This window comes from Daktulosphaira vitifoliae, unplaced genomic scaffold (assembly GCF_025091365.1).
Source record: "Daktulosphaira vitifoliae isolate Bord-2020 unplaced genomic scaffold, ASM2509136v1 Scaffold_4, whole genome shotgun sequence".
NCBI lineage: Eukaryota > Metazoa > Arthropoda > Insecta > Hemiptera > Phylloxeridae > Daktulosphaira > Daktulosphaira vitifoliae.
This window is the reverse complement of record NW_026099575.1, coordinates 35,951,222-35,956,796: the sequence shown is the minus strand read 5'-3', so window position 1 is coordinate 35,956,796 and position 5,575 is coordinate 35,951,222.

Genomic DNA, 5,575 nt, shown 5'->3' with positions numbered 1-5,575 from the left:
TAAAATATTGGATCAGTGTTTTATGTGAACATGAAAGTCACCAAAAAAAAAACTTAAGTAGAAAACCACTTTAAAAAATGAAAAACTTCACTCTGACCGCTTGTGTACTCGGAGCTATTTTAACTGGATATTGTTTAAGTACTGACGACTTTCTAAAATATATCTCAATAATAATATTTGAAATAATACACGTAGAAAAATTATTTTTAAAAATCAAATATTGTTAAATAAAGTCCTTTAAGAAAGATGATGAGAATACTAATCTATAAATAAAGTATTGTGTAATTCACAATGTTAGAAATAGTAACCGAAAGTCATATAGATTAGATAATAATATTCGAATTAAAATTCATTTAGACGAGATGAAGATAATTGAGGAAAAAGTTATCTAAATAATATATAAAATAATTTGTACTTTATCTAGATAAAATACAGATAAATTTCCGTTTTAATTTTTTAATAATTATGTTAACGTGCTATGTGATTTTTAATTCTATTGTCGACAGTTTAAATTTAAAAAAATTTTCTATCACAATACTAAATATTTTACTAAAGCACTATTAATCTTTTCTAATAATAAAAAAATATAAGAAAATGTATAAATTATTACAAAAATTAACAATTCATACACGCTATTTATTAAAGTTATATAGAGAATTTTACCCTTTTTAATGTACAGTTCAATCTGTTAAGAATACTAATCCTGATTTTTTTCATAATTTTTTCGTATTAAAAAAGTTTAACTTAACTATTTTTTATAAACCATAATTTATATCAATTGATATCAAGTTTATTGTAAAAATTATTCGTTTCAATGAATTGAATTAAAATTGTTTTAATTATATCAAAAAATCATAGTCTAATGAATAATGAGGAGGTAGTATTTAAAAAAAAAAAATCTTGAAAATAACCAAAAATTCAATATAAAAGTAATTAATCTTCAATTTGAGGCATTAAAAATTTAATGATTTTTATTAAAATATCTTGTTATCACATATTGTACTATTTGAATAATGTAGATATAAATAATTTTTGACCTATTTTTCCATGAAAAATAACAACAATAACTATGAAAACAATAACAACGGAAATGATAAGAATAAGTAGAAAAACAACCAATCCGTCAGTATAGCTCCAACTTTGGGCCAGTAACTATCACTTTAAACAGAAACTCTACGGTAAATTATGAATATATGAAATACATAAGTTAATGTATTATTAGTTTCTCAAAAAAATTGCTGTAGTATAAATTAACATATTATTATCATTTGATTGAATATATAAACTTTATTAGCTTCGATGCGAAGATGAGAAGATATTGTAGAGTTTTTTTTATATGTTCATAAATATTCTCAGCTCTTATTGGAAAATTTTAATTATCGATACGGAAAAATAATCCGAATTTACTATAATTATTCCTATCGGCACTAAAAATTGAACATTTTTTTAGTTATTTAATAAAATAACTCAATAATACATTACTGTAAAAAACAGTATTTTCCAAAAATAAATTTCAGAATTTTAGAGTTTTTAATTTCATTTTTAAACACTGTTTCTAGTAGCACATACTAAAAACAAATAGCTTTATTTAAATATGATTTTATAAAAACCCAATAACAAACCTAATTACATAAATGGATTAGAAGAACCCGCCTACGCATGTAATAAAATTTTTTTTAGATTTTAATTTCTGAAAATGTTTCAATTTTGGAAATTTCTAACCTTATTAAATAAAATATTTTGAAATATACTACAACATTGAAAAAAAAAATGTGTTTTTCTATGATAAATTAGACAATTTTTTTTTGTTATTTTTGGTTTTTAATATGGAATTTCAAAATTTGTTGAAAATGGTCTGCTTGAAAAATTGAATAGATTCGAAACGAAGCGTTTTACTGTAAAAGTGATGATGATCATTGTAGGATGTCTCTATATCATACCTAAAATGATGAAATAATGTTTATTTTTGTAAAATTTTTTTAAAACACTTTTTACCTAGACAAAAATTCAAAACTTTCAATAGTTTCCTAGGAAATCAATACTTATTGTTAATTTATAATTTTATCAGAATGTGTTATGTAACTTCTTTACATATAATTTTTTGGATAATATCATTAAAATTTAGTTAGTGCTGAACATCTCTTAAATGGTATATACATAAAATATCTAGATGAATAATAAACCTATTTTATAAAATTTATAGACTTTTTATTTATAAAATCATCTAGCTAAGATAAAAGATAATATTATTTTTATCTAGATAATATTTATATTCCTCAATAATTTTTGTTATTTTCTATGGCAAAAAAAAAATTAAACATAATATTTTAATAATTGGCTGCCTAGTTTATCAGTATTTTATCGAAAATTGGTAAATGCGAAATAAAATTACCACATAATTACTGTAATTATCTGTTCACAGGATAAAAAAATAAACTAGTTTTTCTTATGGTAGTAGATGTTTAGTCAAACATGATGATGACTAGTGTATCATGTTTTGAACACAATTTGATATACGGTGTGTTCATTTGCTGTTTACCGTTTTGGGTGTGATATAACACAACGGTTAACGTTGAAAAATGCGACAAGTGACTGATGGCGTGGCATTTGTCGAGCGTAGAAATTTAGAGAAAACATGAATTTAACTGTGATAAAATATTAACTATGTTTCGGATCATCGTCAAAGGAGAACGTTAGTGTTCCGAAACGACTCGACTTGGATGTTTTCTAGTGCTTAATTTATACGTCACGTTCATTCGGTAAATTATTTTAAATAAATATAGACATATTTAAAAAAGTACATACTGCAAACACTAGCGTTTACACGAAGCGTGGCGGATTCCATTTCAGCTCGTGTCTAGCATTAACTGTATTAATCAAAATCATGGGCGAAAACTATGCGCGCACATTACTCACTTAACACAGGTCGAGACTATAAATCATTATCGAAAATCGTGAAAAATTATACTTTCCAGCAATTGAGACCAATGATCATTATTATTATCTGACACGAATACCAATAGATAGCAACCCATCGGTTTTCTGCTCATCTCTATTACATGTCGGAGGGTATTGGCCATCATTTTACAACATACACTTAAATATGTGTTCAGTTAGGCCCGACCATAGCGATAAATATCATATTTTATTATGATATTATTATTATAAGTAGTGAACATCGTTTATTAATATTTCCTTGGAAGATTATTACTTCTGTGGTAGAATAATTTCCTTTTGAAAAAAACAAGCCCATAAAAAACGATGTTAATTTACAAGCCACATTCGATTTGCATGCTAGACAAATTATTTTCAGAATATAATAACAAATATAATAAAAATAAAAATTTGAAAATTTATACTTTATAAAAAAAATTACTAAATTGATAAGACTAAATTAAACTCGTTCATAAATTTAACAAGGCGTGTTAAAGAAATAATTTATAACATGAATAATTATATTTTTCTATTGGAGGTTTTTACACCGTGTACATACGTCTTTTTTTTTTTTTTTGGTTGACGTTCGAGTTGTAATAAATACTAAATAAATAAGTCCGTTCTGGCGTTGGGATAAATGTTTGTGTTAGCTCTTCAGTCGAACAACACGCACTTTTGTTTATATTAAATAATAAACTGCAAACAACACGACACATTGAGAAGATATAATTATTCGATATTAAATAGTTCGTTATTAAATACATCAATGTTGTTTATTTACTTAAAATACTTCTTTAAAATACTGAACGTTTACGGACAATGGAGAAATTTAGATAGAACACTGACATTGTGCGTAATGTTAATACACAATTAGCCAAGTATTTAATTTCCTAAAGACATAGAAGGGAACAAAAACACAAGAGCTAAAAGAAACGTCTTTATACGTGTCGTTTCGTCGGTTAGATGCCAAAGAGTATTTCTGTTTCACTTAGTCTAATTCTTCATATGGTCTATCAGAAATAGACTTCCGGTTGTAAAAGTCAAGACGAATTCAGGTGGCACCGTCATAATTTTTTTAAAACCAACAGCCGTCACAAAAGTAGTTTGTTTTCTACCAACACCTCAGGCCTGATAATTGTTGGTTAAAATAAGCGCAAGTATTTTAATGGTACCATTATAAAAAATACAGGTTTCATAAATTTGTAGATTTTCATCGGTTTAAAAACGTAGACATTAAGTACCTAGTTTTGCAAATTGAAACGTTTAGACTTACTAAACGTGTGATGACCGGACTATATAAATTTAAAAAAATGTTAATCCTTGGAATAAATAATGTCGGACGAGCGAGTCCAACAGACGCATTTGCATAGGAATAGGTTACACGGGTGTGAGAGGAGGGCTGATGTGGCGATTTCCTCGGTGATCAACAACAATGTTTTAGTATTTGTGTTGCTGTTATAGTCCAAGTGATAATGTAAATAATGTCGGAAAATTCACATTTCCTAATGATCGCAATCATTGTGTGTCTCGTATTGTGTTTCTAAAGGCATCGATTAACTAATTATTTAAATTAACGGTAACTGATCGATTTATTTTTTACGCGAGTGTCTCTATGGCCAGCACCACACCCTTCGAAAGATCGTAAATTATTTTTTTAACTTTATTTTACGATTTGAGATACATGACTCGGGTATTAGAGTAGTAATTTTTTAAAACGTAATTAAAATAAGTTGTCAAACCAGGTAATATAAATTCGTGATCCTTTTAAGTGAACGTTTGACAAATCGTAAACTGCTATAAAATTATTAACAAGAAAACCCATAAAAGTATACACACCGAATATCAATAGTCTATTAGGGTTAAAGCAGTTAGAATTTACACTTGAAACCGATAGACAATTAGAGACATGATAATTTTAAACGATTTTATTATGTAAATCTTTATCGTCGACACTTGTGCTATTTAGATTATGGTCAAGGGGGACGACTCGAATTTTAAGCGGTTTACAGATTTTATATTGCTCAACGTTTTAATTAATTTATAAAATATATTTCTACGTCAGTATTTTTTTTTTTAATAATAAACGATTACATTTTATAGAAAGAAAATCTGTTAGGAGTTCGGTAATTTCAAGATAAAAATCTAGTTATTTGAGACAAAAAACGAAAAACTCATTAAACGACATAATGAAAAAAAAAAAAAGTTAATTTTTACTACATTTTGTTACGATACGATTGAAATGTTGAGTACATGATTACATCGAAAAAGTAGATAAAATTCACCATATACGCACACCTAACTGAATTAATTGAACACAAGTTGGTTTTTTAAAACACAAACACAACGGTACTTGGAAAAACGTTAGCCTTTGTTTATAATATCAAAAACGGGTAACCCGACGGTATATTCGTTTGTTAAGGTTACAATGGTACAACATCGGAGGAATATCGTCACGTTAAATCGGCATACGAATAATATTTTTTAACAATAATAAAAATATTTCGTTGTAACCCGTCATGGTAACATCGTCGGCAGCGGCGGTGACGGGGCGAGCTAAATGAGTCGTTATGGAGCTGTCAACCGGCGGCGTGCTAGTCATCCCGTTTGGAAGAAGGAGAGGCCGCCGTCGCGTTCATGTTGC